At 37.9% G+C, this 15623-nt stretch overlaps 1 protein-coding gene and 1 long non-coding RNA gene across 6 annotated transcripts in view; one reads left to right on the top strand and one right to left on the bottom strand.

Moving 5' to 3' along the window:
• The window catches only part of LOC142362459 (uncharacterized), a 69637-nt gene extending 60889 nt beyond the window's left edge, over positions 1-8748 (bottom strand). Inside the window, exon 1 of the long non-coding RNA XR_012765089.1 lies at positions 8239-8748. This is a non-coding gene — a long non-coding RNA (uncharacterized LOC142362459). The remainder of the gene's footprint in view (positions 1-8238) is intronic.
• The window catches only part of LOC104328996 (sodium channel protein type 1 subunit alpha), a 110932-nt gene continuing 103728 nt past the window's right edge, over positions 8420-15623 (top strand). For 2 of the 5 annotated variants that reach the window (XM_075431093.1, XM_075431091.1), the window contains exon 1: positions 8420-8769. The gene's annotated coding sequence lies outside the window, so the exon portion shown is untranslated. The remainder of the gene's footprint in view (positions 8770-15623) is intronic. The other 3 variants (XM_075431095.1, XM_075431092.1, XM_075431096.1) reach the window with 2 other exon arrangements.

Here is a 15623-nt window from a genome sequence, read left to right as displayed (position 1 = left end):
TCAAAGTTGACATAAATTGAGATCGTGATTCTAGGAGGAAAATGGTCTCTGACAGGACTGTGATAGGCATCCCAATACTGCATTGTAAGTGATTGCAGAATGAAGAGTAGAGACATGTCTTTCTCAAGGTCACATTGCTTCCAATACAAATGAAAAACTGTTGAAGAAGTAAATATGCTGAAATAAAGAATTTTGCTTCATTAAAGTGCCATAAAGAATAGAATTTGCTGCACTCATCTCAGATGACCCGGAAAAAACAGGAATAGAAAAGTATTTTCTCTTATTGACCTCTAAAAACTTAGTGATGTAAGTATAACTATAGGTGAATCTTGAAGAACAACTCACTAGGAGTGCTTGAGGAAAGGGAAACTTCTGCAATAGATTTTTGTGAGATCTCCTAGTTTTACACTGTGGAATCCTTCCAAAAAAGATTAACGTGAATTGTTAATATCTTTAAAAGACAAGTCATTTTATGCACTACTTTAGTCAGTTTATATTTAAATGTTTGGTTTTTTTTTTACTCTGCCTGACAGCAGGGCACAGTGGCTTACAAGGACATTCAGTTTGCTTGCTCACATAAGGGAATGAAAAAGAGACAGCTGCATCAAAAATATAAGCAAGATAAGCAAAGAAAAAAAAGTATCTTCTCAAAAAGAACAGTGTTTTATTTCTCGCTGTCCTGTAAGCTTCAAAATGCTATTGCTAATTATACAATTAGCATTTAAGTGTTAACTTAAATGAAACACCAATTAATAGCAGCCAAATAAAAACTTATTCTGACATGTAGAACAAATGTTTAAAGAAGGCGGCATTCTAGGAGTTACTGAATTTTCTTCAGCTGAGATAGTGTTCAGATCTTTTTTAAGGCTTATATGTAGTGCTTCTAAGCTCAACGCTAGACATGGGAGCACTTAAACTGTAAGTGAAAAGTGCATGCAAAGTGTATAAAGAGTGTGGGCAAGGATATATCTTGCTATGTAAATAAATAATACACTGTTTATCAGTCAGCCAAGGACCGGAGAACCTCAGAATCTGGGAGCTGCAGAATATAACTAACAGCACCCCGAATCCTCCTGCTCTGCAAGGGACTACCCTCAACTTGCAAAGAAGATTTGGAAGATGTGGCATGTTGGACCACTCTGTCTCTCAGCACTGAATGCAGGTTCCATGTTTAGGTCAAAGGTATTGACCTGAAAGACTCACCTCATTCTTACTAATCTTTGGGTTGGTGGAGGAGAACAGAAGACAGAGACATGCTCTGGTCTAGACACCTGTGCATCATCTGCATTGAACTCTCTGGCTGTGCAGTCTTTTACCTTTGAGTGCTTGTAGTGTGCAAGTCCAAAGTATGGATATGGAATACATAGCTTGAAAAACTTTGATTACTGCTCAGTACGTCCTCTGTGGAAAACAGCTACAGATGTCAGAGACCTGAAAAGCTGCCAGAGACACAGGCTTCTGGTTTAGGCAATTGTGAGCTCTTATATTGAAAGCTATGCCCAAGTGACTAGGAATCTCTTGTGAAGAAAAGCAAGAGACCAACAAGAATGTTATTTCCTGGAAGCATCCAAGTGATGGAAATAAGAGGAACAGAATCCAGGAGCTGGAACACTTTCTTTGATGGAAACCAAATAGATCTTTTGACAGCATTTAATGGGTCACCCACACCTTTGGTACCCTGTAGTTATTAAGCATTACTGCTAAAATTTCTGTCAAAACAAAACACAAGAAGTATCACTTTTCTATAAAGAACCAAATGTGAATCCTTTTTTTTTTTTCTAGATGTATAGACATTTCAAAGAATTGAAAAGATATTAAAACCTAATGAGGGCTAAATGTAGTTTATTTGACAGGTCCGGATCCCATTCTCATGTCAAATGAAGAAAAACAAAAAATAAACTACTTCAATTCAGAATGAAGTTGAGGTGATGAATTTATTCCTTTTAGCTAAAAGTCAGTACTGATTGTATCTTAATGTGTTGGTAGAGGGGATGACCAGTCTTGTGAACTTGTTCATTGCAGTAGGTCTTTCAAGATTTTTATGTTAGGCAGTTCTATGTCCGTGTTGAATCAAAATTAAAAATGATGGACACTGTGGGCTATTTAGGAGGGGTTTGGGGAAAAAAAACAAAAGTGCTTTATTGATTTTAGTGCTAATGGTATATTTATTATGCTGAACCATATATCGTTTTGCCTGACATTGTTCTTAGGCATCAATAACTCATGGCTTGAAGTTCAAGGTACTACTACTACAATTTCTAGAAAAACTTTCATGGATTACTTACAACTTAAACAACTTGGTCTCCAAAACTAAGTGTGTATTGTTTCTTGCTCTACAGCTCTTAAGAACCAGTTTCAGGACATAATAAAAAAAAAAAAAATCATTGAAAGAAGAAGATTCAGCAAAAAAGCTTGCCAGTACTGATTATTTTCAATTGATAAAGATCATTCATTTAGTCAAAATAAATAGGCATATTTATCAATTCCTTAGTTAACTGGTTTTTAATTTTAATTTCTTTCCTCCTATTTTTGCCATTCTCTTTTAGCATTAATATGCAAAACAGCAGAAGGGGTTTTTTGTAAGTACGAAAGTAGTGGCTTGGGAAATCAGTTTATAGCACTCTCAGAGGTATAACAGTCAGCCCTGTGAATCTTACAAAAAATCTGGGAAAGGAATTAAGAAGGCTATAGTAGCTAGTTTTATTGCAGAGGAAAAAATGTTAAAGAGAAGTCAAAGAACAGTCCATGAATATGAAGATTACTGTGACCTTGACCGGTCAGCCTCACCTCCATCCCGGGAAAGGTGATGGAGCAGCTTATCCTGGAGGCCATCATGAAGCAAGTGGAAGAAAAGAAGGTTATCAGGAGTAGTCAGCATGGATTCACCAAGGGGAAATCATGCCTGACCAATCTGATAGCTTTCTACGATGACATGACTGGCTGGGTAGACGAAGGGAGAGCTGTGGATGTTATCTACCTTGACTTCAGCAAGGCTTTCGACACAGTCTCCCATGATATCCTCCTGGGGAAGCTGAGGAAGTGTGGGCTGGATGAGTGGTCGGTGAAGTGGATAGAGAACTGGCTGAATGGCAGAACTCAGAGGGTTGTCATCAGCGGCGCTGAGTCTAGTTGGAGGCTGGTGACAAGTGGTGTCCCTCAGGGGTCAGTACTGGGCCCAGTCTTGTTTAACTTCTTCATCAACGACCTGGATGAAGAGTTAGAATGTACCCTCAGCAAGTTTGCTGACGACACCAAACTGGGAGGTGTGGTAGATACACCAGAAGGCTGTGCTGCCATTCAGCGTGACCTGGATAGGCTGGAAAGCTGGGCAGAGAGGAACCTGATGAGGTTCAACAAGGGCAAGTGCAGGGTCCTGCACCTGGGGAGGAACAACCTCATGCACCAGTACAGGCTTGGGGTGGACCTGCTGGAGAGCAGCTCTGCGGAGAGGGACCTGGGTGTCCTGGTGGACGACAGGTTAACTATGAGCCAGCAGTGTGCCCTGGCTGCCAAGAAGGCCAATGGGATCCTGGGGTGCATCAAGAAGAGTGTGGCCAGCAGGACAAGGGAAGTTCTCCTTCCCCTCTACACTACCCTGGTGAGGCCTCATCTGGAGTACTGTGTCCAGTTCTGGGCTCCCCAGTTCAAGAAGGATGAAGAGCTACTGGAGAGAGTCCAGCGGAGGGCTACAAGGATGGTGAGGGGACTGGAGCATCTCCACTACGAGGAGAGGTTGAGGGAACTGGGCTTGTTCAGCCTGAAGAAGAGAAGGCTGCGAGGGGACCTTATAAATGCCTACAAATATCTGAAGGGTGGGTGTCAGGAGGATGGGGCCGGGCTCTTTTCAGTGGTGCCCAGTGACAGGACAGGGGGTAATGGGCACGGACTGGGGCACAGGAAGTTCCGTCTGAACATGAGGGGGAGCTTCTTCTCTCTGGGGGTGACGGAGCACTGGAGCGGGCTGCCCGGGGAGGTTGTGGAGTCTCCTTCTCTGGAGATATTCAAGACCCGCCTGGACAAGGTCCTGTGCAGCCTGCTGTAGGTGACCCTGCTTCGGCAGGAGGGTAGGACTAGATGACCCACAGAGGTCCCTTCCAACCCCTACTATTCTGTGATTCTGTGATTCTGTGACCTACTTGATGTTCATAGTTTAATTGTAGAAAGTTTTTACACTTATTTGAGTTATAATTTTTCAGTTATGTTCTAGGATAATGTATAACATTAAATACCAGAAACTGCGTGTGTGTACAAAATTACAAAATTAGTGATACATATCTGAGAATTCAGTGTTCACCTGTCGTTGCTGGAGTACTGGAGTATTTGGAGGAAAATCAAGGATCTTCTTGTAAATATTGTAGAATACTAAAAGGAGACGAAAACATTGACACATCTTGCATCTAAAGCATATAATTTAATGTGTTTGGAAATACTACTAATTTTTAAAATGCTTTTTAATGCAGCTGCAAGATTGGTAAGGTAACATCTAAGATTAAAAGGGTATTTAGAGTTGTATTTCTCCCTATTTGAATATTAGCATCAGTAACACACGCCAGAAAGTCTAGTCAACTAAACAAGAAAAATCTTCCTCTTTGACTAGCCCTGCAATGATCCTCATTGTGATATGAGTGGGTCAAATAATAAAAAATACATGTAGAGTAAATTTAGGTCTTCAGCTGTTAGATAATGCTCGAAGAAACAAATCAAAAACTTTTGCTAACTGTTTCAAAAAGGAAGTATGAGGTATGCTATTGTTGTTTTTCTTAACAGAGTAGCACATACATAGAAATGGCCAAAGTCTTCAGAGAGACTTGGGTAAAGGACTCATGTGGAAACACCCTCCCTGTCCCCCATTTATAGAAGCATGTGATATCAGGTCTAAATAGAGGGTTCCATTTGGTATTAGGTTTTATTTTTTGAAGACTTTGAGCTACTGTTTACACACTTTAGCATGAATCACTTTTGAAAGTTGTTCAGAAACACAAGGGAGAAATTATTTTGAGAAAAGAAAGCAAGGTCAGAGAAGGATGGAAAAAAACAAAAACCTGCACCTCAAGATACTGTAGACGCCTCTCTAGCCAGTGATACTGGATCATTTTAATGTTTCATCAAATCCCAAATGGAGTCTATCTTTGTATGAGCAAACCTCAAGTAATGATTTATTTATGTGCAAGGCATCTTAAGAACAAGGTGTCTAAAAAAATCCTCCTATTTACTCAAGTTTGCTGGCAGGAGTAATGTCTATCAGATACTGCTTCCTTAATTTCAGTATGGAACAGAAAGAACCTTGTGGACATGAACTCAGCCAGTGACGATAATTTAGTGATAAGCGTTGTTGACTTCTACTGCCAAATTTTCCATAAAAGAAAAATTCCAGAAATTGTTTCACAGGCTTTTACAGTCTCCATAAAACATCACTAGCACTATCTTCGTAAGATAGCTACAACAAAAGAGTCTAGATTGTTTTGTATTTCTCACATTAAATGCTCAAACATTCATATTTTCATCTCCATCCTTATGTGAGCAGTAATCTAGCCCATTCTTCTTTACCATTCAGCAGCTTTGTTCTAGTCATTTGCAAAAAAATACATTTTTAAAAAGATTTTTTATGAAGTGCATTTATTTAATTTTTACAGAGGTCTTTCTAACTGCTGGGACATCTATCAGAATAATTAACTCGGTGGTTAAGAGAGATGTAAACTTGACTTATTTTCTTACCACTGTCAAGCATTAAACTCTACTACTCACATTATCAGTGCAGCTAGCTCATTAATAGCCTTTCACCAAGAGTCCTATGTGTCAGAAGTTTCTGTATCAATTTGTGCTAAGATAATCTTGACTTGCCAGCAGATCGAACCAAGTTCATCTAGAGCAAAAATGCCTGTAAGAACTGTTGTAAACCAACAAGTTTTGTGGCTCAATAGAAGAAAAAGTTGGGTAAATCCTGAGAGCAGTAAACAGTTTTTACACTCTAGATAAAAACTATGCCTTGCAGGCATATTCTGAATGACAATAACTTAATGTTTACAAATGATCACTTTGTATTTACTTATCCTCATGACAAAAGAGTTTAATGAGACAGTCATTCTGCAATTGGACATACAGTTTATCGGAAATCCCATAGAAAGAAGGCTGGAAAATCTCTGAAGAAATATCTAGGTCATCATTTTGCCCAAAAATGGAATTAGTTGTATCAAACATAGACAAGTTTGCCCAAACTGTAACGTCAAGCAACCTGCATACTGCCTTTGAAATTCTGACAGTCAAGTTTGCTATTCTGTCCACGTAGGTAGCATTTTTTACTCAATTTCTGTGTATTGGGTTGGTTTACCTATAGTTTACCTATAAACTTTATTTTTCTACCTGATGCAGGCAACATTTGATTATCTGTAGGCAGATTATCCTGGTGATATATTAACTGTGCTGTGGCTGTGGAGGCATCTGAGCTGGCTTTAGATGAGTAGGTCGGCTGCTTTGCTGTTCTGAGGGCTCTGATCTACAGAATGGCCAACCTTTTGCACCTTAATCAAACTATTCTTTCATAGTTCACAGGTCATGATATTTTCAACTCCTGATTAACCAGAGTCCAGTACATAAATAGTTTTCTTGTAAGCAAATACTCCTATTTAACACTTGAAACACTAAAGTAGATGTTGGTATGTATAAATGATATAAAGTTTTAGGAGAGACTCCTCATTAACAGTCCACACCAATACGTGAAAGAATAGATGCACCAAGATATTTTTAATATTGTTTGCTGATGTGGTATACACAAGTTGCACTGACTGGATAAAAAGTTACTAATTTCAAATACAGCGATGCTTGTTTAAAAAAATCATTCTTCAATGATATTTCCCTTGCATGTTTTCGGTTTCCACATTATATTTTAGACCTACAGCTAGTACATCCTGAGTTATTAGTCATCTACCTTTTCTACCAAGTTCTTCTGATCTTTTCTTTCTTCTTCCTTTTTTCTTCTCATTCTCACAAAAGCAAAAAGAAAATCATTCAACAAGGGACTATGAAAACATTTTTAAAAAAAGTGACACTCAAGCATTTTTTTTTGAACCTGATCATTTGTTAGAAAAATCATTGCATGCTTACTTATAAAAGAGAAATAATAATTTAAATATACTTTGTAAACAAAAACTGGATGATTTTCTTCCCTTTCACTATCACCTTGATTTTCCCATTTGAGATCAGAGCTCTAATCATGTTTTCTCTGCTATGGGCATAACGAAGCATAATAGTCCCTGTACCTAAACTGACTTTTGTAAAACACAGCCCATGTCCCACATTGATACTAAGACATTCAGTAAGTTTAGTGGCCTGCCTTTTGATGTTGCCACATGTTGTTGCAGAGTTCCTCTTTCCTCTTGTAGCTAATGCAGCTCAGGATTTTAACTTGGCAAGCTGGGAAGTTATATTGAAAATTACATCAGTTATTTCATTCACTCACCCAAACCCATTTAATTTAAACAAGAAGGACCATCAAATATAGCAGTACTTTAATAAATTGGAGCATTAAATATTATTAAATGATACTTTCTTACTCTTTCAGCTACTATATTCATTATCAAGTGTTATTGATCTGTGACATTACTCTTGATTGTGCCTAATCAAGCTGTCTCACATATAACTAGAAAACTGAAGGTGCCCCATGTCAGTGAAACCTTTGTCTTCTTTTGTAAAGAGGCACTCTATCACTCAAAATATTCAAGAATAATTTGTATGTGCATTATCAGTATATAAGACTATTTACTTACTATGCAAGAACGCAAATGAAATAAAATATGGAATACAAGTTATATGCAGTGATTTTAATTAATATAAATCTGCTTTTTGTAAACAACAAAGTTGTGTAGGTTTTCACTGCTGGAAAAGCCTGCATATTTGTTTCTCCTCTTGTGCCCTCCACAGAAGAAGTGCTGATTTGACCGAAACAGTAATAAACTAAGAAATATCCCAAAGCTTCTCTCAATAAAATAGCAAAGAAATACCAGAAAAAAACTGTAAACACCTTTACAGCCAGGAATGTATTTTACCAATCATTTTCTTGAAAATATCAAAATCTCTGTAATACAAGCACTTTAACCTCTGTAACACCAGGTAAAACAGGTATCAAACAGTTATTTTTCCAGAAACGAACTTGCGTGCAGTAAGATTAGTTAAGGGAATAGCACTTCCCTTTGGAAATTCATCCCAGTACTTATCTTATACCATTTCTTTTCTTCTACTCACCACAAGCAGTAATATATAGACAAGTGTATGCAGTAGCAGTCTGTGTCTCTCCTTCCTTACTTTGCCTTGCTGTTGCTCTCCTATTAGCTGTAGCTATGCAGTCCTCTAGACACAGTGTGACAGGAACTCTGTTACCTTGACGGTAGGTACAGATGCAGCTTTAGCCCTGGCTGTCTGCCTCACGTTTGTAACACCCTTGCTCCTTCCGGTCGTTCGCTCCAGGGGAGGAATGACAGCAGCATTTCTGAGCTGTTCTTCTGTTTTCTCCCAGAACACTCGGGGAAAGCAGACTTCGTGATCTCCATGCTAACTAGCAGCCTGCCTGCTGCCAGTTCTCCCTACTTCTGCTGGTGATGACATTCAGCTTGCTCCTCCACGCAGGATACAGCACTGATTCCTCATTATGTAAGGCAGTCTAGGTCAAGTGTAGGAGAGACACTGCCGGCCTGAGCAAGCTACGGGATTGCTCCCTCAGCTTCATGCTTCATGGGGTCAGGAAGCTGGATCCTGATCTTTGCTACGTCTTCCCAGGTAAATGTTCTTGCATGATTTAAATGGTTACTGTGCTGTTTTTCTATGCAGATAACTGTCAGCCATGCTGCGAATTGCAGAGAGAATTTGCTAGGTGAAACTGGCTCTGTCAGCATGATTGAATTAACAGAGTAGTAGTTCTTTTAGGCATCTCAGCTTTAAGACACTTTACAAATAAATAAATCATAAACTGGCTTTGTTTAACAAACTTCTTTTTCTAACCATATGGGGATTAGTGTTTATTTGACTGATTAAGCAATGAATGAAATCCATTTGCCTGAAGGTGGTATGGGAAAGTGTTATTGGATATAGCTATTAGCTCTGAGAGGTTTACTGCAGTTCCTGGCTGTTGCATTGTTTTAGCCTTGCAAATTGCAAATATGCTTCCTTTATTAAACAAACGAAATTAAAAAAAGAATGAATCTAGTTTTCCTGCACTCTGGTTATTTTTTGAAGTAGCAATTAAATCCAGGATGCTCTTTGCTATTTACTGCATGAATGCGTGAATCTATATGCTTCTGAAATATGTAAGGTGAATACTGCAGATAAAATTACATTTAATGCCTGCTCTGCAGAATGCCAGAACAGTACATTAGGTAGATTTATATTAGAGCGTAGCTTTTTTTTCATGCACCATGTAGAATTCAAAGAGCATTTTGTATTTATTCCCTGCTTAAAATCAGTCTGTAACAAAACACAGAAGAGGTTTGTCCCTAAATGAATTATACATAGTGAGTATTGTTAGGTGCTGGAATGCCTCATTGTACTGGAATGCAGCAGAAGAGGCCCTGGAAGGTAACAGTGTAACACTGATACTGCAGTATCATGTAGGGAATTTCAACAAGGCTAGCCTGCTTGCTAGAGACAATTACTATATAATAAATTTGAAAATATTTTTGATGCATTTGAGAGATTAATTATGAAAACCTATGTTTATGTGCAGTACCTTGGACAGCACCCTTTTTCTTTGCTGTCTCTGTAGCGTCTACTTCATGGGAGTTAGCAATTTGTAAAAATTAAATAATACAAATTTAAGATACATTAATGAATTCCAAAATATAGGGGAATTTATAGTAAAAATACCTGAGACAAACTTTCTTCAGCATTCTATGAACCAGTTATATTTAACAGCTTACTACCAAGATTTCATTTAATATATTGACCTAAAACCAGCAATGTTTGTATCGAATTATGTTAATGAATGTCAAAACAGAAAATAAAAATGCAAAATTATTGACAATATGGCATTTAAAGAATTTTTATGTCTAATAGGTAACTGTTAAAGAATAAACACCAAGCTCCCTTTCTTAAATCAAAATAAGATTGAATATTAATATGAGATTATGTATTAATATCACTTTAAAACTAATTTTGATGGGAAGAGTGTAAGTCCTTTAAATGTGGGTCTTTCCCCCACTAGAAACTAGTGGTTCTTCACACTGTTACAGAAATAACTAATAGAATTTAATTTCAACACTTGTTTGTAACTGAGGTGAATTATTTTATCATTTTCTCATCATCTTTAAAAGCTCTCTTTCTCTGGAGAAGAACTGCCAAGCAGTCGTTTGTCTCTTCATCATGATCTTACCTTACTAGTTGCTGAATTACTTTTTTTTTAATTGACAGTCATGTAAATCTATGCTGTGCTTTAGTATAAATACCAGGCTCATGCCTTCATTAATTACATTGTGAAAGAAGTTAGGTTCAAGAAAATGTGACTTAATTTTGATATCTTGAAAACACCTCTGTTGCAATGCAGTATATTACCTTATATAATTTTTTATAGATACCACTTTATACTAAAAATTTTTTATAGATACCACTAAATACAGAAGTATGTCTTGCAAACAAAGTCTTAAAATAATAGCATAGTATAAGAACTTAGAACAATACTGCTACGTACAACACATTATTGTAATGATGTACTGTGGTTTCTTTGTTTCTTGCTGCCTGAAGTGTTCTAAAATAGTTGTGCTATTATATACGAGTACACTGTGCTCTGTCCCATTTCAAGTGTGGATGCTTGAGGTATTTTCTTAGAGGCTTAAGGAGTATTAATAATCTATCTAATCAATTAGAAACCAACAAAAAAAAAATACTTATTTTCTTTAAATGTGTGGTGGGTTTCTGGAAGTGTTTATTTTTTGCATCATGGTTCATAGGACAGCATGCACAGTACTTCTTAGAATAGCAAGCTGTACATGCTTCAGGAGGGTACAAAGTGTTAGCAAATGGTGTTTCCTATCTATATTTATATATCCTATATTTTGGTATATCACTTTTGGTCTGAGAAATCAAATCCGAGCTGTTAGGTATGTTTTGAACCCACTACAATGCAGGATATGGACCATTAGTGGTCAGTGCCTCCTCCTGGCATTTTCCTGTGGTTTACTGGAATTGTTCAATCCATGGCTACATGAGTAGCTTGCTTTCAATATTTTGTACATTCCTTCACATCACAATATGCAGCTTGAGTTTCTGACAAACTTTTCTCTTCACTTTTCCTCACAGTATTAGAGTTTTCTGTCCTGCAAGGGAGTTTCTGTGCTCTCTTCATAGCCGTGAAAAAGTCACTGAAACAGAGGAGCATGGAAACAATGCGAAAGTGTGTGAATTAAATTATTTTAGAATAATATGTTTAGCATAAACAATGGTGAGACCAGTTTTTATAATCTGTAACATAAGTATAGACGTATACATTAGACTATTAGTTTCTATAAAGATATTTATAGCTCAGATTTTTTTCTGCCTATTTTAATTGAGTAGTTGAGATACACATTGTGACGACAATCATATGCTAAGTCAGTGCTGAATTGAAAGAGTATAAACATGTCTGTTTTACTCTATGTCATGTAACATCTAAATGTAAGACTGTAACAGTATAATTCAGAAGCTCTCCAGGTAAGTTTGGGCTCTCACAAATGCAGATCTTTCACTGTCCAGAACTTTTATTTGCGTCTAGTACACAAAAAGATTCCAAATGCTACAAAAATCTGTTGCTGTAGAAATGGACTGTATCTATCCAGAAGATACCTGTTTAGAAGCTGGTAGATGCTCTCTGTTCGTTGTGCAAAAAGTAGTTATGCTTTTTATTCAGAGGTTTTCTTCACTTTTCATTGAAACTTCTTGGATGCAATCTGTTCTGTGTTGCTACAGTCCACGTCATTTTTCCAGGTCCTGGTTCTCCATGGTGATGTTTTTCTGTGCTTAACTGTTGTGTAGGTCCTCTGTGACTGCAGTACAATTGGTTCACAAGTTTAGAAAGAGGAAAAAAAACCACACCTGGATTATCATGGTCACATCCTGGTCTGTGGAAGATCTTGGATGGCTCGTTCATTCTTAGAGCACCAGAAGGAGACACTCTAAAGAATCAAGGGACATTTCTTAATGCTTTGATAAATAAAATGTACCTCAGACACTGTCATTAAAAACAAATAAAATATTACTCTTCGTACTTTATTCATTGTGTATATAGAACCCACCCTTCTGTATTGTTGCTTTCATTGCTTACTGCCATGGCAGAACATCCAAGGTTATAAAAGTTAATTTTAAAGGTTTCTCTAGATTGTACAGAACTATAATGTTTGCAGCACAAATGCTAAAACAGGATAGTGACAAAAAGAGCTACATTCTCTTTTTGTTCAGCTGAAGTTCATTATAGGTCCATTTCAGAAGAACTGTGCTGCAGATGATCACCAGGGAAGAACTTCCAGGTGAATCCTTTTATATGCTGAAGAAAACCAGAATCTCCCAGTGCCTGGTGATCACTAAGGGTGGGAAGTTTGTAGCACTCGAGCCGAAGACTTACCGGGCTGTTCTTCACCAGTGCTCTTAAACATTTGCACAGTAATTCCAGAGGCAGAGCCAAGAATAGGACTGGTCAAAATTTGTGTGAGGTCAAGTGAACCACAAATCTCCACTAATGCAAAGTTACCAAGTCTGCGGAACATGAAATCCGCAAGCTCAAGTCTGCAATGCAAGTTTGCCTGGCACCTGTGTCCCTGCTGTGCAGGGTGTGGAGGTGCTCTCCTTTGGGCCTGTTGGATGGTTGCTTCAGCCCACGTCCATTAAGATGGTTGCTCCTGAGGCACTCAGGATGGGAGGAATTATCACTATACCTGCAGGAAGAAATGGTCAAAAATTTCCAAAGCAAATGCAACGAGTATCCTAGACCTTATTGGCTTCGAAAATTATTTTACTAGCTGTTAGCAGTGTCCTATTTGTTTAGAGACAGTAAAAAAGTCAAGCTGTATTTTTGGGAGGACAAGGAAGGGAGACCATGTTTTATTTACTAACTTTCCATTTATCTTGGAGTTGGAGAAGCTGTAATCGAGACATCTATACCTTTTTTGTTTTCTGCAATTGTGGTGCCATGCATAAATTGAAAAAAATATAAATACAAGAAATCAAAGAATTTAGCTCTTTAGCAGTTGGAAAGAAGTTTCTATTGTGTTTATGAAGTCTTCTCTCTGAGACCCCATATCAGATAACAGTCTGGTTCAAGGAGCCACCAAAGGATCTTGTTAAGATAACCACAAACCCTATGAATTTTCCTGACACTGTGCGATGGTGGAGCTGAACTTGAGCACCTAGTTATACCAGTGTGACCAGTGAAATCTGAGCCATGAGAAATACTGCTTAAAAAAAGGTGTCAGTATTCTGTTCATGATACTTCGAGATTTCTTAAAGTCAGTAGTTGTATTAAGCATGCTATGCTGCACCTCTACTGATGCTTAAAGAAGGACGATTTAGGACTATTGAAAACTGTATGCTTTCATAATACATTAAAATAATGTTTCAGCTGAGGGGAAATACAATGTGTTCAGTGTTATGTTCAGGACTAAAACCATAGGCACCTGAGGCATCTCAAGACTTTTACTACCCAGTGTTTATTCTTTAAGCTATCCAGATTCCTAGTTTATTGTTTTCTTTTGTGGTGTTTACTTCATTTCAAAATACAGTATTTTAAAGGAGCTAGGTCCGTAAAATGTCAAACACGCCTGGATTGTAGCAAAGACTGGAGGAACTCGCATTAAAACTTCAAGCTGAGGAGTAAATATTCTGCCTTTTAACCTAGTGATAAATCTGTATTTATAAATACCAGTAATTCATCATTTCCAGAAGCATCCTCCATGAACAGAAAAATTTCTGGGAATGATCAGTTGGCATCAGCAATAGTATCTGAACATCTGTTTAGTATTTAGAATTTAAGGGTGATTATGAATCAGAGGTGTTACTAGCACTACAAAGTAATTTATCACCTGCAAATGCTCTTCATGACCCTGAAGAACTTTGCAAATGTACGAAGAAAAGATAACTCAGCTTTTACAATTATTCCTAAAGAAGACTCAAATGTTGAAGAGCGTGTTACCAACTGGTAATAAGAAAATAATGGTTTATAGATCTTTCTACCTCAAGGTCATAGATTTGAATCGCATTTCAGTAGTGGGGGATCTGCCTGAGCTATTTAGCAGCCTTACCAGTAGTGCCAGCAGGAAAGCTAGATTCAAAACTCGTGATCATGGCAACAGTGAATCATGAAAGCACAGGAAGTCTTTCTAAATCAGTGCTTAGGCACATTCAAAGGAGACAGGTTTTATAGCTGTATCCAGCGTGGTCTTGCCCTTTGTATGTCTGCATTTGCTTATTAGTATTTGGATGTGTTATGGTGTGTTTTGACTAAATATTTAGTGTCATAAGGTTGCTTGCTGTGTTCTTTTAATCACTGTAATATTTGCAGAGAAAATATTTTAAAATCTATGAGATTACATTTTGTTATTAAGACAATTGTTCATAACATTCTGTATTGATAAATGCTTGAAATTTAGGCATTATACTGAGAGATTTCAAGTGTCGTGAAGGACAAAGCATATGAGGCTGCCACCGGGAAGTGGAGAAATTCAGCTTCACATAGCTTGGATTCAAGCAAAATTTAAGCAAAAACAACCCTCATGGTGTAAAAATATTTTAAAAGAACATATTAGAACAATACTGGAATTGACTCTAGGGGATCAAGTTCATTATAGCTACCTGGGGTCACTGAATCACAGGTTAACGTGTTAAATATCATAGATGACAGCCTTATTGCAAACAGATATTAATTAGGTTTATTTTCTTCTAGCTTTAATGCTAAAACTATATTACACAGTGAAATAAATGCAGTATTATTTTTGGCCCTTCCTCTGTGCACCTCTCTCCTTCCTAGTCACTGCCCCCTTCCTTTCCTACCAGAAGGAAAGGAAAGGGGCTTTCCTGCACCCACCCCCTCCAGCACGGCTGAAACTAGGGTGTTCAAAAGTGTTTGCTTATGGCCATCCCAGCTCCACTGTTTTATTTTTTCTTTTTTTTGTCAAGAAAGCAAAAGGAGGACTGTATAATACTGTCTGATTTAGCTCAAACTGAGGCTGATCCAATGCAGCTGGAGTTTGTTGCATGAGCAGTTACTGTTACTTAGCAGCCTGCATTTTAAAAAGGAGGGGGTTTTTGTCTAGGTTCCAGATTTGGCTGCGCAGCTGTCATCCGAATACACGGGAACGTCAGGGTCTGACGTGGTAGCCGTGTACCAGGTCGCGGGACTGGCGGTGCAGTCTGTACTAGATGGACACGTCATATGGCTCTGGCACAGGAACCTTATTTTTATTTGTGATCGAACCCATGGCTGAGATGTTGAATCTACCCCCGCCACTCAGAGGCGAGGTGTGAAACAAGAGAGGGGACAGGCAGCATTTAGTTGTGGCATGCCAGGGGCTGACCTGGAAGGTTTCTGGTGCTTTCATAATGGGTCACCCTTACCCAAACGATTTCCTTCTCATGTTTCAGAGACAAATAATTAACAGAAAAGAAATGAAAAGTAA

Source organism: Opisthocomus hoazin, chromosome 9 (assembly GCF_030867145.1).
Source record: "Opisthocomus hoazin isolate bOpiHoa1 chromosome 9, bOpiHoa1.hap1, whole genome shotgun sequence".
Taxonomy (NCBI): Eukaryota; Metazoa; Chordata; class Aves; order Opisthocomiformes; family Opisthocomidae; genus Opisthocomus; species Opisthocomus hoazin.
Note: the sequence above shows the minus strand (reverse complement) of the source record. Positions and strands in the feature narration are given on the sequence as shown.